General features: G+C 48.2%; 2 long non-coding RNA genes across 2 annotated transcripts; both read left to right on the forward strand.

Moving 5' to 3' along the window:
• Window positions 1-4,422: 4,422 nt before the first annotated feature.
• LOC147650455 (uncharacterized) lies at window positions 4,423-13,195 on the forward strand. Its single transcript, XR_015276589.1, has 3 exons — window positions 4,423-4,645; window positions 5,455-5,607; window positions 7,809-13,195. It is a non-coding gene; the product is annotated as an uncharacterized LOC147650455 (long non-coding RNA).
• Window positions 13,196-13,728: 533 nt separating this feature from the next.
• On the forward strand, window positions 13,729-21,278 carry LOC111935685 (uncharacterized). Its single transcript, XR_002867792.2, has 3 exons — window positions 13,729-14,063; window positions 14,590-14,678; window positions 17,989-21,278. It is a non-coding gene; the product is annotated as an uncharacterized LOC111935685 (long non-coding RNA).
• Window positions 21,279-21,506: the final 228 nt, after the last annotated feature.

Genomic DNA, 21,506 nt, shown 5'->3' on the forward strand with positions numbered 1-21,506 from the left:
TCATTTTTCCTATTTAGCTTTGGGAAGAATTAATCAGGCTGTAAGCACGCTGATGCAAAAAAAGCAGGAAAAAATTTAATAAAAGCTACAGTGTTAACAAATACTGAACTAATGACCTTTGATATATGAAGCAAATGCTTCACCCACTAGCCTATACAAGGTTTCATTACCAGCCATGGGAATTTACAGGTGTTAAATTAGCTGCAAGATAGCTCCCATATTGTTGCCTGACTGCAACAGAACATATTGAAAAAGTTAATAAAGAATTGAGCATAGGGGCTGCAGGGTTCAAACAAAACCCACTTGCCAGTTCAGTCTGAGGTCTTCATCAAGCTAAATTCCAGCACAAGCCACGGTTTTGTGTGTAATTGTTCATTCCCTTTGCTCAGGCTGCAGGACAGCAGCCACCAGAGAGGCTCCTACTGCCAGAGAAAATGTGAGGCAACACAGAGCTGCCCTGGTCAGGTGGAATATTGACATATCCCCTCCTTGGTTTTTAACCTTTTTGCCACAATCAACAGATGAAAATTATTCTAAATGGGAAACCTGGAGTTCCTTTTCTGAATCTGTTGCCATCAACCTCTTGGGTAACTGCAGAGATTGAAAATGCACCCAGACTTCCCAGACAGCTGTGATCAGGGCACAGCTGACAGCTACAGCCCTGCATCTCACAGTCAGGTGGTGAATCCCACACAAAGGGCAGCCCACGTTGTTCACAAGCTCTGGCAGAGCCAGGATGTCATGTCACTGCTTGGAGTGCAAACCTGATCCCTTCCAATAAATGCTCTCGTGCCTGTGACACCAGTGACACCAGTGGTCTCTGGTGTGCTGGGAATGGGCTCTCTCAGTACACTCTTTGGAGTAGCTACTGGTTCCTCTCTTGTAGATAAAATTATGTTTTAAAACATAAAAAACTATGTTTTTTATAAAAAATTATGTTTTAAAACATTTACACCTGGGGGCAGGAAGGAGAGGAAGGGGCAGAAATGGGACTATGAAATGAAATGATCTAATTTTTTTTTCCTTAAGACAACATTTTGTGTATTCAGAAACCCCTTGGGATCACCAAACCCCCAGTACAAACACTCAATTTCATCTAATAATGTGCATAATTTAACAGTACCAAGTCTTTAATATACATCTCATAAATATTGAAGAACATTGGTTGATGGTGCTATCAGTAGCCGTGCAAATTGCAATAAAAAGTGGGAGTGAAAAAGCAAAAATAACACAGAGAAGGAGTTTCAGAAAGCCTTGTTAAAGCCCCAGTGTGTACTCAGTGCATCCCCAGGCCTGCCTGCTTCCCAGGCCGTGGTGTCCCAGCCCAGACTTTGTGCTGGGAGCGGGAGACCAGGGGCACCTCACACCTCCGAACAGACGCTACGAGAAAGAGTTGAATTAAGAGGCTTTGACTAAGCTGAAGACAGAAGTATCAGAAGAATCAAAGACAAGAGAGCAAAGGCAAGGAATGAAGAGCAGATCCACCTGGTTATTCATGTTTTTATGTGTGTGAAATCACTTCTGCTGTGGCTGAGTTTGCACCCAGAGCTTGAACCTCACCACTCCAAAGGCAGGGCACTGCTGCAGTGGAGAAGCCATCCCCCAGCTGGGGGTGCAGAGGGGATCACTGAATACTGAGCAATTGCAGCTCTCACTTAGGTACATGAGGTCACAAATAAAGGCAAAGGGCTGGGGTAGGAGAGGAGGGGGCAGCCCTGTCCATTTGCTGACATTTGGGTTTACAGACTTCAGGCATTCTCCTTGGTACTACGGAGAAGTCACATGTTGTTCCACAAATACAGCATTCGTTTTCCATAAACAACAGCCAGACAATAATTTTAAAGCTAAATTAGCCCATGTGCATCATGCAATGTCCCCCTGTAAAGAGGGGGAAATGTAACAGATGGGAAAATATAATAAAGTAATTTTATGACAGTTGGAACAAGCCAAGAAACTCTAAAATGGCAGCAGATAGAAAACAGAATTATAAAATACATGCATTGTTAGCTCTTTTCACTGGCACAAAGCTGGTTGGCAAAATGGGAAGACAATAACCAAAATTGCCAAAGCCAGCAACCTTGGGCTGCTGGCCCACACCCCAGTGGCCCCCAGGGGAGACAGCAGGGTGCCCCCAAGCTGTGTGGGGCACAGGGAAGGCAATAATGAACATCCATGCACTGCTTGCCCTCGGAGAGCTTCCAGGCATGGAGGAACAGTTCTGCATCTGCTGTTTCCTGCTGCTCAGGGCTGCCTCGCTGACCCCTCTCCTGGTAAATGAAACACCTCTGGCAGCACAGTGAGTTTGATTAAAGCCCAGAAAATATAGGAGGTAAGACATTTTCAATAATGCTCCCAAACTGTGCCTGATCCGATGGCCCAGAGCACAGGGAGTCAGGGAAGTGATGGCAGAAGAGATGTGTGCTCTCATCCTCAGCTTACAGTGAAACCACCTCTGGAATGAATCTCAATTGTTTCTCTTAATCTTTCTCCTTTTTTTCTCTATTTTTTTTAATTTTTTGTTTTGTTTTGCTTTAAACACAAGTTCTATATGGTTTTCTCTGGCGGTGTCTCCTGGGGGTTTGTGTTTTCTCTGCTCTTTAGCACTGAATCACAGTATCTTACATTTATATGGTACCCAGAGGAACCCCAAGCATGCAGAAATTATAAGCCAAATTTTGCTCTTGGAAGCATGAGCTCAGCTCATACCAAAGTTAATGGGAGGTGAGCACAAATGTCTAAAGGGAAGAATTTGCCCTTTCAGACAAAGAGGAATCATTTCACCCACCGCTGAAGTGCAGCTGCCTGTGAGGCAAAACATAGCAAATGGTTAAAGGTTCAGACCTTGGAGGGGCTGATCTCTATCAGCTTGTGAAGACAAGAGACCTAAGGATAGTCAACAGCCAGCAGGGTTCTGAGCTGGGTTTCAATTGTCTCGAGGCACTGTCTCATCAATACACAACTTCCTTGGCTTTTAAGGGCTAAAAATTAAAGGGCTCTTAAAATTAACTTTCTTTGTTTCTATTTTGAACTGACTTGGACTTTTCAACTTGAAACATTTCATTTCAGGGCTTTTTGAGGCCAAGATTTGCAGACTGGGAAGGCTGAGTGGAGCCCCTGGGCGCTGGTGCAGAAACCACCACGCAGAAAGCTGCGCTTGCTCTCTTTGCAGCGCTGGTGGGAGGGTAATCTGCACCTTCAGGAACTGCACATCAATTTGTTGTTCTTGCTCTGAAGACCCTCGGGTGGCACAGACAGTTCAGTGCAGAGGGTGTTTAGGTTCCCTCCACTGGCACAAGCCAGGGTGGCAGGTTAGATGGCAGTGGCCATCTCCATCTCCTGAAGTGCTCCCTGCCTTTCCTGCACCACATGATGGCTCTGACAAGTACTGAGACAGATCATGGGTTTAAATCCGAAGTCCAGCACACCAAACAGCAAAGAAGAAACTCCCTTCCCATGCTCTTGTTTTCCTTTGGTTTTGCTAGCAATGGCTGAATTTCCAAGTGCCCTGCCTGAGCTCTTTTTTGGATAACCCACCCCAAGATGCAATCCAGATGCGTAGCCAAGTGCCTTAAACCTCCGAAATGACTAAACCAAGTTATATAAAATCTTCTGAGTTTGCAAAATTGAGTTGAGAGTCTCGAGAAAACAGGCATGCTTAGGGGATTTCCAGCCCTTCCTCCTCCTCAGGCTAGCAGTATCACTCTTCCTGTGGTGTTCTGGCACTCGGGGGTTTCATCCCAGCCAGAAAAGTCATTTGCAAAGGTGCCCAAAGTTTAAAAAAATTGCGGGGGAAAAAATATTATTTGGCCTCTTCAGCGCAAGAAAGCTTCTCTGCAGCATGGGACAAAGCGATGGCTCATCAGGCAGCTCTGCTATCCCCGATTCTCTGGGTGATGCTGCAGCCACAGACCTCTGCAGAGAGCCAGGCATTGCAGGGAACTGCGGGTAACTCCAGAAGGCTTTTTTTTGCCCTGTTTCACTAGTGGATGGGCTTTAACCAAAAGCTAAGAGCCATACTGAAGGAAAATTGGAATAAGGAGCCAGGACCAGCTCTCTCCTTTCACTCTTTGTCAGTGTAATTGACACCCTGAGGGCGGACTTTGGTTTGGGAGCACCTGAAGGAAGTCTGGAGCTTGCGATTCACGACCGTTCAAATACTCTGTGGCATTTGCTAGGATGGTTTTGCACTTTGCTAAATACAAATGTAGCTCCACTCGCATTTCCAGAGGAACTCCGCCTCTCTCCAAACTCACTGCTGTACTACGAAACTCAGGATAAGCCGGGAGCCAGATTTCCTAATGAATAAAGGAGCTTCATCCCCTGTGCAGTGCCCCACCTGAGCTGTGGGAGCACAGAACACCGTGCTGCGTTCCGAGGGGGAAGCTCGGACTCAAGAGCTCTGGAGCTCTCGGGCCCGGAGATACCAGCAGGGCCTGTAGCCGGCCCGGGGCAGCTCCGTCAGCCCGGCCCGGGGCAGCTCGCTGCCGAGACAGGGCCTGTAGCCGGCCCGGGGCAGCTCGCTGCCGAGACAGGGCCTGTAGCCGGCCCGGGGCAGCTCCGTCAGCCCGGCCCCTCGGCCTGGATGAACGGGGCGAGCGGGCATACACACTCGGCTGCTGCGGCTCGGCGGATGAGCAGCGGCTCGGTGAGCTGCGATAACCCAACCACCCGCTATCATCCCCATCTCGAGGCTCTAACGCACTGGGGTGGTTCTTCCGAAGGCTGGGGAGCGCTCGCAGGTCGCGGGGCAGCGCTGGGGCCTGCAGGTGCTCCAGCCCTGCGGAGATCAAGGGGTGTCCGCGGGAGGCAGCGCCCGGCCGGGGAGAGGAGCGGGATGGGCACTGCACACACAGAGATAGGGACACCCAGAGACACACAGGGACACCCAGAGACACACAGGGACAGACACAGGGACAGACACAGAGACACACAGGGACACCCAGAGACACACAGGGACACCCAGAGACACACAGGGACAGACACAGGGACAGACACAGAGACACACAGGGACACCCAGAGACAGACACAGGGACAGACACAGAGACACACAGGGACAGACAGGGACACCCAGAGACACACAGGGACACCCAGAGACACACAGGGACAGACACAGGGACAGACACAGGGACACCCAGAGACACACAGGGACAGACACAGGGACACACAGGGACACAGCCCGGCTGGAGCCAGGGGAGAGGAGCGGGATGGGCACCGCACACACAGCAACACACAGAGACAGGGACACACAGAAATAGGGACACACAGGGACACACAGAGACAGGGACACACAGAAATAGGGACACACAGGGACACAGCCCGGCTGGAGAGAGGAAAGGCAATACTTGCCCAGACCATGGGGGATGGGGCGGGCAGGGACGGGAGGGGGAGCGTCTGACCTCGGTGCGACTCCGCAAACCCTGATGTCTATTTATCGTTGTCATTCTCGCTCTTTAGGCTTCCAAATGCAATGAACCAGTTTCCCTGAGATCATGTTTTAAATATACTGCCCCGGGGCTACTCTTTAAAATTCAAAACATTGGAGGACACACAGGGAGGGCGTTTCGAATCATTTTTGACAAGCAGAAATTCTCCTTGACAACCTGAAAGGTGAGCGCCGGGAAGCCCTGAACCCCACACACGGCGCAGCGCAGCATCAGAACAAGACCACAAAAATGCAGTTTTCTTGTAAGACACTGCCTTTTCATCTGCACAATTTGCCAGCAAATCTGAACCACGTTGCCGAAGGTTTAGATGTTGGATAACCCCTCTGGAGGAGAGGAGGTGGCAGGGGAGCTCTGCTCTGTACAACTCACTTCAGCAGCTGCAGAAGTGATGGTGCTGAGGGCCAGAAAGACACAAAGCAAGCTAGGGAGGGGCTCAGCTGATGGACACTGTCCCTTCCCATCTCATGCACTGGCTGTCCAGTCTCTCAGATTGAAAGCAAAAATCCAGGCAGATGGTGGTCCGTACCCTCCCATCAGAGCCTTCCCCATCTGGGGCAAAGGCAAACTGGCACAGTTTAAAGCCATGACTTCAGAGTTCAAGCAAAGCTCTGCATTTCTGCCAGCAGCCATCCCAGTGGACAGACCATATACCTTTAAGTGCTGCTCACTTGCCCTCTAAAAGGGAGAAAATAACTTTTTTTAAAAAAAAAAAAGCTGTCAGGAGTTATATTACCTGCAACAGCTGAATTTAATTAGTACAGCAATCACAACAAATATTTAAGAGGTCTAAAAAGCTGTGAAGGGAAATTTTCTTTCCTAGCTGAGACCTGTGTCTCGCGTGCTCTATGCAGAACAGAGCTGCTATGAATGACTCATATTGGAGACACTTCACACAGCTGTGGGTTTTTGCAATCATGGCATGAGCTGGAGTATGGAGACAGGACATGGAGATTTTGGTACAAATCAGAATTTCCTCATCCTGTTGCCGACTCTTTCCAATCACTGGCCAGTTGCTGGATGTGCTGTTGGTACTTTGTGTGCTCCGGTCACTGCAACCCCTCCCTTAGCTCTGCCTCCAGCTGGGAGGGGAGTTTTTCCTCTGATAGCACCTGAAAAAAATCCAGGAGCAATAAGGAGAGGGTGGAAGTTTTGCTGCTTAAGGCCTGTGAGCAGTGCAGCAGCCACGAGGGAGAAACTAGTCAGGACAGGAGCAGCTGAGTCCCAGCTTCAGCCTGGGCAGGTGGAGGGGCTGCATCCTTCTCCCCAGCACAGCCCTGGCCAGGGAGAAAACAAAGATGTTTGGCCAACTGGGTGGCCCCAACGCCTGTATCCTCACCAGGTTTCCACTGTGTGTGTATTTACCAGAGCCTAAAATTAGGTCAAGGATAATGAGTTTCTCCAAGGGGTGGGCACAGATGGCAACAGCCTCAGCATCCCTTCACAGCCTCATGGTAGGAAAATGCCCCTGGTGGAGGAAGGGATCCCACAGCCTTGGAACTCAGGTGATGTGGGTTGTGGTACTGTCCCAAAATGTGAACTTGGAGCATCCAAAGGGTTCAGTTGAGGTACCAGAACGGTTTTATAGCCCCAAAACAGCCCACATCCTCCTTCAGCCCACCAGGTTACTCCTCCTCATGGAGGCTTGCTTCTGTGTCCATGGCCATTGGCAAGGGCCATCATTACTAGTGATGGTGTCTCTTTTCCTGCCCTCTTGTTCTGTTTTAAGGACAATATATGTATTTAAATTATATATATATTATAGATATTATTTTATAGATAGTATATAATATATTTTTTATATATTTTCATATGTAATATATATAATATGCTGTTAAACCACAGTATGTGGTTTAACACGCTTACATACCAAAAAATGGAGGGAATATAAAAAAGTCATCTGTCTGGGGAGGAATTCTGCTAAAAAAGGAACCAGAGTGGGGCAAAAGAACTACTGAAATAGTTAACTTAAACACAACACAGTTTGGTGCAGCTTGGCTCTGCTCACAGCCAATACATGGGAACTCTGGGCAAAACTATATTGCACTAGTTACAGGCTCATCTTGTGGACTTAGGGGTGGAAAAGGCTTATTAGGTCATTGAGTCCATCCCACCTGCCAGTGAAGGATTGTTCCCTGCAGAATTTCCTCTATTGCTTTGTACAGCCCAATTTTAAATGATCCAAGCAATGTGGTCTCAGTGACTTCCTTGGGGAGGCTCTTGCACAGATATATTTTGTTCGATTCAATCCTTTAAATGGTTAACCCTTTTCTTCCCCTGTTTGTCTTGCATTTTTCATTCTCTGTTTCAACTCTCTGAAACATGGAAAGTTTCATTTTATGTTTCCCTTGTCCTGTAATTACACAGTTATGGTCGTACGCCGCTGCTGCTGCCGCCTCTGAAACACAGCATCGTCTCCAAGGGCTAAAAACATGACAATGGATTGCACAAAAACCCCAAATTTGCTTTAACTATGTATGCCAACAAGCTCCTCAAAGCCAAGAATCATTCAGGACATTCCAGCACAACATAACTATCATGTGGATGCTCCAGGACATTCCTGTTTGGTGGGAAATCAACCAGTTTCTAGCTCAGTGCATTTCATTGTCACCATTAGGATACAAAGCCAATACAGTTCAGAGCTCAATATAGGTACTGAACACTGGCAAACTCATCACAGATTATCCCTGTGACTTTGGTACCTAAGGGCAAAATTTAACCCAGGGACAAGCCTGGCTTATATTTTGCCCATCTCAGTGGAAGTGACAATACAATAATTCTAGATAACCAGGTTTATGCTAGATATCTAGAACAGAAAAATCTTGACCTGGCTCTTCATTGTTTCTGTCTTTCTTCAATTGCTTCTTTTGGCATTTCACTGTGAAGTGCACCATAAACACTGACCAATAACTATCAGCTCACAGGGCTGCCTCTGTCACTGGCACAACTCAGCTCTCATGGCAGAGTGGGAAATCAAAGTCCTGATGCCAGGATGAAGGAAGGACTGACACAGGGCTCTTGAATGGAGCCTTTGGGGTTTCTTCTTCACACTGCAAAAAGCAAAGGAATCCAGGACATGCACCTCTGTGACTTGAGGAGCTGCAAAGGAAGAGTACAGACAAGGAGGATGATGTACAGGTTACAGTCCCTGCAACACCAAGGACTTAACAAAAGGTGTTGCAAAACCTTGATGGTTTCCCTCAAAGACCAGGGATTGCTCCATTAATCTCTCAATCCATAGAATTCATAGAGATTGTGCAATTTCCTTTCTAGAAAGGAAATTTGCACAGATAACAGTAGTGTTATTTTATCAGACAAACTGATGCAGATGAGAAGAACCTGCCAAGCCTTGAGGTCTAGAGGACAGCTAAGTAAGACACTGTGTCTTAAAAGCTTGGGGTTCTTTTCCCCCAGCCCATTGTGATTTTAATATCAGACAAGTTATATTCCTCAGATGTAATATAGATATATTTATATGAATGCTAATACATTTAGATTTTGTTGCTGCTGTTGCTCATGAGACCTTTTCCCCAGACAGCTGTTGATCAAACACAGGAGGTATCATGCCTAAAGACAGCTTTAGTTCCCAAGCATTTCAAGGAACATTTTAACTGCAGCAGCCCAGATCAATCCACCCCATGCTGATTTAGTTGGTGGAGAATAATGTTCCTCATGAGATGAAGAAGCTGCTCAGATGACCAGCTCTGGACTTTGTTTTCCTGACCAGTAGCACAGAGCTGATGCAGCACGATGTCGCTGAGGTAACTCAGACGGGTGGGAAGCAGAGGCTTTACATGGATTGTACTCTGTCCTTCAAGGACTGATCCCCTCAGGGCTGATCCCATCCCTGCTGGTGCTTCTCTGGTGTAGGGCTGGGTTGTGCTCAGCCCTGGCTTTGTGTGAAAGGTGCTTTCTCACTTGAGGTAAGCAAGAGAAAATCAGCAGAAACCACAGCCTTCCACTGGTTTTTGTTTGTTTCTTTGTTTGGCAACTCCCAAACCACACAGCCTATATTTAGAGGGAGGATCAGGAAGTGGTGGAGAGGGAAAGCTGGAAGGTAGGTGTAGGTGAGAGGCTGGTAGGAGGGGGGACTCCCAGGTGGAAATGCAAAGCCAGGCAGGAGCCAGACTTGGCAAGTGTGAGCTCAGCAGCGGTGAGGGGCTGCTGGCAGGACAGGAGGGGAGTAGAAGCATTGCAGGGGAGATGAGGTCAGGGAGGTACTGGTGGGTGGAGTGGGTCCCCTGAGGGAGGTCACATCCAAGAGTGCAATTTTATATAAGCCAGAGAGAGTGATGAATTATCCTGTTTAGTGCAGCACAGATAGCAGAGAAGGAGGCTGAGGCTGTCTCTGACTCAGGTTTCCTTGTTCTGAGTGTTCTAAAAGATCACCTTTTACTGCCTTGCCTACAGCCAAGCAGATAAATAACCCCATGCCTCTCCCCCAGGCTGGCTTATCACAAGGGTGTGAGTAAGCCCTGATGCCTGGGTCCAAATCCACACTCCCAGCCTCCTGGGATGTCCATCACGCTGTTCCATTCAGACCTACATGCATCCTCAGGATTGAGCAAATCCCCTCCAGGTGCTGTTCCATGAACCCTACACCTCTTTCCATGGGAGACCTTCTTGGTGTTCTTCAGAGAGGCCAGCCACAGTCAGTGGTAACCCCATGGGCTGCCATGAGCTGAATAGCCAGAGAAGCTGTCCAACAGATGAAAGGAGTAGTTCCTCAGGTGTAACAGGATCCTTCCAGAGTTCAGATCCAGTTGTTGATCAATAATTAATTCCATCACCTAGCAACGGTGGTGACCCAGGCAAGGACCAGTTGTTGGGCACTGAGTAGACCAAACCTGCTGCCAAGAACCAAGCACTGCTGAGCTCCTCACCATTCCATCTGTGCAGACAACAGCTCTCCCCACCTTCCCCAACCCGTCCTGGTTTCACCCAAAGCAGTCTCCTTTAGAGCACTGTCTCTATTCCCATAGGGATCTGGAGGTGGGTAACAGTCGGCAGCAACACCCTGACCCTAATGTGCGAGCTGAAGCGTTTTGAGGCTTGTGCAGGAGTTGATGTGAATGGATGGTAGTGGCAAAGCCTCAAGAATGGTGTAAACACTGCTGCTGCAAGCTCACAGCTCTTGTGTGGGTGACCCACCAAGACAACAGGTCTCACCAGCTCCAGGATTTGCAAGCATCTCCATCCAGAACTAAATCAGTGAATCCAGCCTATGGGGCTTGATGTGCCCCCTTCCACTCCAGTCAAGCACTGAAGGTTCCACGAAACTCCAGAGGTTTCACCATGGCTCCCAAGGTTTTAAGGACCCAGGAGCCAACGCTCTCATGTGCATGTGTAACACAGCACAAGTGGCGATAACAAACCTGTGGATGGAAAACATGTTGCTCCTACATTGCCTACGGTGAAATTAGTAATGTGTTGATAAAATCCACTACCCTTCAGGTAGAAGGTACCACCCTCCAGGTGAGATGCAGTAGCAGCAATCTGGATTCTCCTAAAAGCAGTTTGGGATGGTACCAGGCCTCAGGGTGCAGATCACCAGGCACCACAAGCCAGTCAGGAGCTCCTGACCTGATGCAGAGGACCAAATGTTCTCCATCATTTCCAAAGGAAACAGCAGAGTCTGCACAATCCTACCTACACCCAGGCTCTGGTGAGTCAGCTCCAGATTGGAAAATCCCATTACCACCCATGGAAACCTGGTCAAACAATGTCCCAGATCACGCAGGGACTGCATGGGAGCCCAGGCCACTTCAGTGCCTCCTCACTTACAGACTGTGCCTGCCTGGGTCATGCAGGCTTCCCAAAGCTCTTAACCCACCCAGTTCAGTAATGCAACTTCTTGGCCTAGCCAGGCTTTGGAGGAGAGTGTTCAGCACCACCTACAACCATGCTGGCTCTGAAATTGGGGTGTTTTGGGCTGCTGCAGAGTGTGCCGTGGAAATACCGAACATACCACGCAAAACACTCTGCATCTCAGCCCTCGCTTGGCTGGAGGTAGAACTCTTCCCAAAGCAAGTATTCCAGGCTTGCATATAAATTAAAGCTCATAAATCAGTGGAGAAAAAATCTTCTCTTTGGAAATGGCCAACTTGTTAGGAGGGAGTTAAAGGCTACAGACGGTTTCAAGGGAGCCTTCCTGGCTGTCAAGAATGCACGAGGCAGCAGAGTTGTTTGGGTTGGGAGCACGAGTCGGATTTTTCTCCCCTCTTTTGAGGACAATGAAATGTAGCAGCTTTCCTTCCCCTCTGAGCTGCTCCGAGTGGCTTGAGCTGGAAGACAACAGCAGAGATACCATCTCTGGAAATCATGAAGTGACTAAAGAATGGCTGAGGAGTTCTGAATAACTAAATAAAGCCCTCTGTGTTTTCTTTAGCAAGTAAAGAAAATACTTTTAGCATTTTAGTGTGACTTTTGGGGTCAAGGGGGAATCTCAAGTCCAAATACAACAAACTGCTGTGGAAATTACTGCCAAGAGTCTGATAGGCTGGGAGCTTGCCTTAAAGCTCAGATGAGAGAATACTGCTCACAGAAGGCAGGCTGAGTCTGAGGTTTTGCTCAGATCATGGGAATCTCAGCCTTCCTGGAGGCGCTTGCTTTTAAAAGATTGAGTGTCCCTCAGCAGCCCATGGGAAGGGCAGGGACTGAGCTTCAGTGCTCCCCAGAGAGGGAGAACACCCCTGGAATGGGAGCAGGTCTCATATCCAGCAGCACTTCCAGGACACCAAGCACAGAGTCACAATTCAGGCATCTGCAAACGCTTCCCTGAGACCAAACACGGCTTCCCCTTGGGATTCTCGGGTCTGCTTCAGAACACCTGAAGCTGAAATGCTGACATGAAATGTTGAAATGTTGAAATGCTGAAGATCTGAAAATGAAATGCTCCCAAAGTGTTCACCATGGGACAGCGTCCAGAGCCTCCACCCAGTACCCAGCACAGGCCATCACATCCATGGCAACCCAGAACATCTCTGGTCTAAAACTATTCTGCTTGCCTCAGTCTCTTCCCCAAGCAGGAGCTTTCAGCTTTTCTTCTGTGTGCCATGGTGAGAGCAGCAGCTCCCCCAGCATCAGCTGGAAGATGGAAACTATCTATAAGAGCACTGACTTTGGAGGGATGTGAGCTGAGAGGAACAAAAAGGCTCAATAAAGAAGCAGGAAAGGAAAAATTCCTATTTACCAGCTTCCTGGCTTTTGATGCATTTACTATTGGAATTGCCATCTCTACCCATCCCACTAGAAGTTCTAACCTTTGTTTGGCTTATGCTGTTAATTCCAGTGCTATAGTCTGACTAAAGTAAATATTAATACTTCTATCTTCAAATACACATTCAATAGATTTTTGAAGAGGATTCTTTGTTTGCTGAAGTAGTAAATGAATACTTACATTAGTATATCCACCAGAGACATGTCAGACCTGGTTCCAGTTTCATTTACCCTGTCTGTCTTCATCAGCCTGGGTGGAACAACCCTGCTACCATGAAGAGCAGAACAGCACATCAGAAGCATCACATTTATTTCTTAAGCTAACAGTAGTACAGCTGGAGCATGAGAGGCTTTTGTTAGCCCAGTGCAGCTGGAGAAACACACGAGGTTCAAGGGCTTCTTCTGCTTTCCTGGTATCACCACAGTTAGCCTAATAACAGCCATGACCTCTCTCTTCAAAATGGTCTTTGTTATTTGTGACATTCAGTCAAATGAAAAGAAGATCACAATAAATAGCATGTGGTTTTTTTGTCTTATTTTCTTCTATTTCATTACTGTGTCTGCAAGTTTGGGGGGCACCAAGGATTCCCAGAGAATTTCCTGTGCCTCCTCTAGTGTGGAGCCTCATCTGGAGCCTTTTTGCTCCCAGAGCATCTGACACACAGTGTCCCAGGGACTGGGGCACAGCCTCCTGTGGCAAAGGATCCCTGCATCTGCTCAACTCACACTCATTTCCAGCCACCTCAGGTTTGGCTGCAGCAGCTCTCCTAAACCCCAACACATCTGCTGGCTTAGAGGCACCACAGCAAAGTAGCCTAACAAACCAAAGCAATTGGTTTTAATAAGAATCTTGGCTTGTTTTGACAATGCACTGAATCTTCACGTTGGCATCGCCAGTGTTTTTTTAGGAAAATGTATGTATCTTTGCAGCACTCAGCAACTAAATCCCCTCTTCTCTTCATGGAAAGGGTTTCCTGGCTATCCTCTTTCTAGCAGATTCCAAGTCCCTCGCAGCTGTTTGTTGTCTGGGCTGGAAGTGCTTTCACATGGAGCTCGGTGGGCCACGTGTGGGCAGGGCATGAGGGGCATGCCCCGTGCCCCCCCTGCTTCCCATGGCACTCCCAAAGTGTGCAGGGGCACGGAGGGATCCCTGTGCTCCTGCCCTGGGGAGCAGAGGTGTTTCCATGGCTGCAGGATTGGCCGTCTCCTGCTCCCGGCCCTGTTACAGGCAGTAGCAAAACCCCCAGAGTTCAAAGGCATTTCATGCTCACTGAGCGTTTTTCAGCAAGAAATCTGAGATTAAATAAACTTGAATCCTCTCTGAGGAGAAAGCAGAAGATGGAGGGCGAGGAGCTGGCTCTCAGCTGCACAGCAGGGTCCCAGTGTACCTTGGAAAGCTCCCAGGTGAGGTGCACCTCAAACCAACATCTGGCTGCTTTTCCCCACAGGGCCGGCTCTGTGCCTGTTGGCAACGCTGTGGATTTCAGTGCCACGGCTGCCAGCCTGCTGCAAACCCCAAAGCCACCTGAGATGCTTCCCTAGCCTTTTGTCCCCAGGGGGTTGCTGAGGGTGGGATTTACACCGCATTCACATCTTTTCTCTGTGGTCATCCATAAGAGGTGACTGGTTAGCTTGTCACCAACAGAAGTATCCAGCTTTCAGGGTGTACAGGCACAAGACCCTGTCCTTCTGGAAAGAGCTGAGCTGTTCACTAGCAGAAGGCCACATTCTCCCCTTGTACTAAAGAAATAGGGCCCCAAGCACATCAGCAGCCATGGACTGAAAGGTGTCTGTGAGGATTGCTCATCCAGGCCTCAGAGAGCACGAAAAATCCACCTCTTTGATGTTTTCCCTCTCTTTAACAAATCTTCCTCAGTGGGAAAAAGAAACTCTTTTGGTGACACAGCTGACTGAAATGTCATTCCCACAGGTGAGGGCTGTTAGTGCAGCCTCAGTGATGGAGCAAGCTGGAAATGCCTGTCCCCCCACACCTGAGCCCTAGACAGCAGCTGAGTGCAGGTGAGCTGGGAGGTTTCATTCCCCAAAGCTGGGGTCATATGTGTGCTCGGCTTCCAGGCTGGGATTCACCACCACCAGGCTCCAAAAGCTGCTGGTGTTCCTGCTGATGTGCCCAGGGCATGGAGACCTCTGCCCCAGGGTGCTTCAGAGCTTAACTCCATTGACTTCCTGAGACAGACACATAACCCCACCGAGGATCTGGACCCAGGGTGGCTTGGAAAACCCTGCTAGATACCATTCCTCATCTCCAGGTGACTAAATACTTCTGAAATCCCATCCCAAATTCCCTCAGGGATTTTGGATAAGTCTTTCCTGGGCTGCTCAGTTGAAAGTCACTGTGGCTTTGCTTGAAAATCTTTCCAGGTCAGGTCTGACTTAGACCTGTCCCTGAAAAAGCCATGGAGCTCTCAAGCTGAGAATGCTGCAGTGGCAATTAGCACATCTTCTCTGCTGTAGACAAGAGGAGTCCAGGACAGACCTTAAAGCTTGAGAGACAGACATACAAGAGTGTTATGTCCTCTGTCTGAAAGCTGAATTCCAGGGAGGGCGGAAACAGCAATGTAGGACAGCTGTGAGTTTGCTTAGTATTAATATCAAATATAATGGTAATTCAAAACAGAGTCTTTTGGTACAGATCTGAACTGCACGAGCCAAGTTATGAAATGATATTAGCAGCTGGATCTGAGGAGCAGCTGAGACTAAGCTGGCCATGCGTCTCATCTGCAGAGAATATTTAAATAAGTAAACACAATGAGTTAATAAATACATGAAATAACTTTGCAAGATAAGCACCTAGTGGTGTGGCAGGTTGTCAGAATGATCACATCCAGGGGAAACCCTGAAAGGGAAAAATGCATATGGCACAATGCTGGATATTTTTTGAGTATTCGATTGACTGAGCAGCATGGCCCAGAATGGTGAACATTTATGATGATCCTTATCTGCTGGCAGGTGAGAGGATCCTATTGCCATTGCCAAAGCCTTAACTCATCTTGGCACCATAAGCTGAAACCTTTTAAAGACCTTTTAGCTACATCCCTGTGTAGGCAGAAGGGGCTATCATTTTAACAGCATCAAAGGTATAGAAAGCCGTGCTGCTTTCCAGTAATTCCCTGATAACAGCTAGAGGGTGAAACAAACCTGCTGGTGGTCTAATCTGAACTGGAGGACCAAAAAAACGCTAAACACTGATTCTGGGAAAGGAACCATTCCTTAAAAACAAGCCAGACAGATCCAGTGTCCTGAATTCTTAAATCTTAATTTGTGCATGCACCTAAACGTCTCCAGCGAGGGTTTAACCTATAGAGGATTTCAGGATCTGACCCAAAGGAAGCTCTAGAGGGACCACCAGAGTTCAGGGGTTTTATTAAGAAATCTCTCCCCCTGCCCAGCAGATTGAGGGCTTGAGCACAAGGTCAATGGCACCCAACTGCTCCACATCCACAGCTCCCAAACACATCCAACCCCTCTGACTCTGGATCACGTTCTTTTATTGACAGAGGAGGCAGAATATTCATTGCATACCAAGGACATTTTTGTACAGGATTTTTTTGTAATCTAAGCATCTCCCTGGAAGATATCAACAATTTGATTCTCATAGGCTCTGGAAATGCATGGTACTTCCAGTTTATGAGCCTCAGCTTTTTTTTCTCTGGGTGGTACAAAATGTTACTGAAAATTAACACTGCTACTAACAATAGGTGATCAGAGTGATACTTGCAGTCATTTCAGAAAAAATCAAAGCCCAAGTTTATTTTGGTTCTCTAAACTAGATCACTTAACACTGTTTTAATTTAGAACAGGACCTTGCTTCAGCTCTTGCATGGGTGGGTTCAAACAGGGCTGACCATCTCAAAGATGCACAAGCTGAATTCTCCTGACTTCATTCTTGTTCACTCTCCTTTTATGCAGGATAAGATAAATTGGGTCATTCAGTAGAATCAAACCACATCCATCCAGGTTTCCTGGGGTTTATTTCCAACAGGTGTAAAATCCCTGTTTTAGAATACAGCAGCAGAGCCTCTCTCCAGCAAATCTTCCATCAGTGAGAAAGGTTTACTCCATGAGGGAAAAGAGCTGTGTCAAGGCCTGGTACATGAAAGCAGGTCTCACCAACTATCAATACCACTTTTTCCTTGCCTCTTGTAAGTAATTCATGAACAAAGTTAAATTTTATAGAGGCAGGTTGTGATGGGTGGCAGATCACACAGTTGTGATGCTTGGAGGATAAGTGCTTTACAATTCAGTCTGACTAGCAGAAGCTGCAGAAATAAATTCAGTTGCCACTCCATCATCCTCTCCCCATTTTGCTCCCTCGTGAGCAGCTGCACATCTGCCTGGCAGGGGAGGCAGAGGAGCTCTGCACTGTGGGGCTGTGCTTGGGTTCACTACCCCTTCCCACCTCTGTCAGCCCTGAGTATGGAGCCAATAATAGGAAGGCTCCATACCCCAACAGCAGCCCTCAAAGGTGATTTGCACTTTCACAGCCTGGTTTGAAGTTGCAAAGCATATTGGGGGAGTTAGTTAATGATACAGACAGGTATAAAATATATGCAAGCACATGAAACAGAGGAGTGAAATGGCTTGAACCAACCAGACAGAGCAGTCAGCCCAAGAGCACAAACACAGAAATATGATGGGTATGAAATCATTGGGAGCCAATCAGTAAGCTCCAACTTCTAAAGCAATTTCATAATTGAGTAATGGGACACAGCAGGGTCTGAACTATTGTGTATTATAATCTGAATGGAATGCTGTGAGAAGGCTGGAGCAATCTGATCGCACTGAGCCCTCGCTCACCAGAAATGCCTTTGACATATTTCCTTAAAGCGCAGCAATGAGAGCGGAGTAACTGCTTGTTAATGACACCCTGATGGGCTGTCTGCAGCACTGAAACTGAGATAGCATAGATTGGAAAGCATGTGCCTCTCCTTGGCTGGAGTTAACACAGCAGCCCCCACAGACTGCCCACCCACTGCAGCCTTAATCGCCGGCGTGCCTGTACAATCACCAGTTTCACTTCGCTACATATTTCCTCCCCCAGAATCTTGCTTATAAAAATAAGAGGCACCAATAATCTGAGATGATCCCACGCCAGCGTCCTGCCATGGCACAGTGCTCCTGCTCCGTGCTGGCCAGCCCATGGCTAGCTGCACAGCTATGTAAGCTGGGCTCTGTTCCTTTCCCATTTTTCAGTCCCTCCTTGGATATGTGTGCACTGACTCCACCAAGGAAATATCACCTTCTCCCGGTTCGAAAGACATCACCCATTCTACCTCCTCTTTACCCCTTCTCTCTGCTCTGCTTGTAGATCATCCTTGCTCTGAGGCTGACAGCAGAACAAAGTGGGCTTTCAGACTTCGCAGACAGTTAAGGTTTATGTGTCACGGATGCACGTGGAATCACCTCAGAGGAGATCAAGAGTCAGTTTGAACCAGCAGCTCCTCAGATCTGGTGCTCTCCTTTGGCAGAGGCCTGTCCAGCAGAAGACACGAGCACATGTTCCAGGAGGTCTGTTCCAGAGAACAGCTCCTCTCGCTATCTTCCTCCTGCTTCCACATCTTACATCTGCTTGGAATGTAGAGGCTGATTTGGGACCTGACTCTGGCTCCTGGCGAAGGCATCCTGACTTGTCAGTCCCTGCAAAGGCTGCTGCAAGAAGCCTTGATAACAACTTGGGTTGTGTCCACCATGCAGAGCCAGTGCCTGATGCTGGACACCCCAAGGTGCCAAACGCTGTCGTTCTTGCTCAGCCCAGCTTCCTGCTCCAGGCAAATGGTATTTGATGAGCGGCTGCTCAAGCACTGGGGGTTTGACCCTCACGTGTGTCCAGCCCTCCCCAGCACTGACATGGTCTGCTCATCAGCCAGTAACTCAGTTTGCAATAGAGCCAGCTGAAAATTTTTCAACAGAGTGATTTCTCATCCAGTAAAGTCTATTTAAAAATCAAAATATTTCTCGGCAGTTTGTCAATTTCAATGAAATTTTACACCAGGAGAATGTCAAAACACGGTGTTTCATCACCACCGTGCTGGTTCTTCTCAATGGCATTGACATGCTTCGCTTCATTCTGGTCGTTTTGCTTCCACTGCTGCACATAGCTGAATATTGACTCAAACCTTCTAGAGAGTTTAGATTTTCCACTGCCTAATGTCTTAGTTTTTCCTGATTTGGTATAATAGGAAAGTAGGAATAAATAATTTAAATAAGACTTTCTTTTCTGAATAGTTCCTAAATAAAAAAATTACATTTTGTGGGAAACTTCCAAATTTCACCTTTTAATATTGATTCAATAATAGAAGGAACTGGGGAGTGTCAGAGCTTCCCCTACAGTGGAAGTTCCACCTTCTGAGAAGCTCCCATTAAGACCCAGCCTGACACAGCTGCAACCCTTGGGTCTGTGGGAAGGCCCAGGGTAGATCTGCTTCCCAAGCCCAGCAACAGCCAGAGAACAGAACTGGCAAATCAGCCCTTTCTGAATCATCACAGCTCTGATGGAGCCTGTCCTCCGTGCAAGGAAAATGTACCTCAGCAACAGAAATAAGATCTTAAATCAAATCAGACACAGCTTGAAATATTTATCTACTGTTCTGGGAAGAGGGATTGTAGTGGAACAAATCCTCAGAGTTATTTTGCTTGTAAGATGGGAAGAAGAAAAGAAAATCTGAATGCAGTTTGACCAAAAGTGAGGAAGATGACACATGAATGTGAAGAAACTCCAGCCACTGAAGTAGTAACACCCTATGACATTGAGCAGGCAGCCTCCCCAGAGGCTGAGCAGCTAGAACCCACACAAGACACCTCCAAAAGCAGAGGAAACTCTTGGTGTAAGTCACAGTGCAAGTGCTCATGAAACACGAGACCTCTCAGTGCAGAGCACCAGAGCTGGGTGAGGCTCAGCCGCTCCCCTCTTCCAGAGCAGCACTCTTGGGACACACATGCTCCACTCCTTCTGAAGGTGCCCTGTGGCTGCTGGAGTGCATCTGCCATCAGCCTGAGCCCTGTTTCAGGTGCTGCAGCTCCTTGCTGTGTGCTGGCTGATAACCTGGCAGGGCAGGAAGCAGAGGTGACCATCCAAGCTGTGCCAAGGGATGACAGTCATCTGCAGAAAGACAGAGGAGCATGAGCTGGCAGGTTGAGATGTGAACCAAAGTAATGGTTCCACACTTCTCTAGAGGAGCCATCCGAAATATCCAGTAGCACCCAGGGGAATGTTTGCCCTAGAAAAGGCTTCAAGCCTGTTCCAGGGACAGTTTCTAAGATCACCCATGAAATGACTTCACCTCTGCAAGGCAAACCAAGCGTTACAGCCCTAGGAGGTGAAGAACCTGGCCTGTAAGACCTCAGCCTTTGCTCCTACACCCACCAGCATTCTGTTGCACCTAAGCTGGCTACAGTCTTTGGATCCCATTCAAGAGGAACGTGTCCAGTCTGTTACCTGCTCTTCTCTCCCCTTCCCTCCAGCCTTTTCCCTGGTCATCCAACCGGAGCCGAGTCCAGCTGCGAAATGACCACACTCCTTATATAAAGCAGGGACTGAGAGTTTCTCTCTCATGGGTGCCCACCCCAGCCAGAGGGTTACAAACTGCAAGGTTAGATCATAAGTAAAACAGGGTGGGAACTTCCTAGCAGAGCAAGGAAGCCTCTCAGGGCAATCTCAGTGCAAATAAACAAATAGTGTATTTCAAACGTGACAGATGTGCAGCCCCAAATATTTGAGGTTGGCTACCCTGAAGTGGAGCCCTGAGGACCAGAGGCCCCCCTGAAATGCAGTGATTAGAGTACAGTAACCATGTCCAAGGAGGGAGCAAAGTGACAGAGCCAGGCTGTGGTTTCACAGCTGCACTGGCCTGGGCGATGAAATCAGGCCCAGACAGGAAGCAGTTTTCCTCAACAGTAAGCTGCTATTTTTACCCATCTCTGTTCTCCAATCAAAGAGACATTTGGAGTCAGTGGACTCTGTTCTGCTGCCTGTCACGACAGCACCAATGTCTGGAATGGGGCTGGGCAATGAGCACTGCTGGCTCCCCTCTCTATCAGTATTCCTCTGTATCAGTATCTCTAACACCCCCTGGTCATCTCAGCTTCCCCCTGGTCATCAACATTGCTTCCATGGGTCAGACCACTCAGGTCTGAATCCCAGTGGCTGCATCTGCCCTGTGTAAGAGGAGCAAGCTGGATTCCCATGGATCAAACAGCCCAGGGCAAGCATGAGAGGCTGCAGCAGCCACAGCAGCCACTGACCCTGCTGCTGCACCACCCAATGCAGCGTTAGCCTCTAGGAATTATGGAGGAGGAGCTGCAGGGCATGGATGTGTTCAGTGCTTTCCTCTCTCAGCTGCTGTGTGAGGATCTCATATTGCTATTTATACATGGAGGTGATGGTTTCCTTTAGCTCCTGCGTGTCCTGGCCCTGAGCACAGCCCTGGCTCCCACCTCGGGGCCTCAGCTGGGCTGGGCAGTGCAGGCAGCTCCATCTGCCACTTTGTGCAAGGTGACAGCTCTGTTTATTCCCCATTTCTCCTTCTCCCCACCCCACAGCAGCAATGTGGGCTGAGGGAGTGGCAACACTTCCCAAATCCCAGAGCAATAGATCTGGAGTGAAGTCACGAATAACTGCTGCTTCACAGGAACGAGCTGGAAAATAGAGCTAGGAAGGGGGAACAAGCTGTTTATGCCAGAACCGCTGACATCCAGTAACACCAAAAAGCAGTGAGGGGGAACATTACCATCCCCTTCTCCAGTGGCTGATTTTCCCCCAATTTCAGTGCTTGTCTGTGGGAAATCTGAGCTCAGCTGGAAGAAGGTGGAGTGAGATGGGCAGGGGTT

This window comes from Cyanistes caeruleus, chromosome 15 (genome assembly GCF_971803275.1).
Source record: "Cyanistes caeruleus chromosome 15, bCyaCae1.hap1.1, whole genome shotgun sequence".
Classification (NCBI taxonomy): domain Eukaryota; kingdom Metazoa; phylum Chordata; class Aves; order Passeriformes; family Paridae; genus Cyanistes; species Cyanistes caeruleus.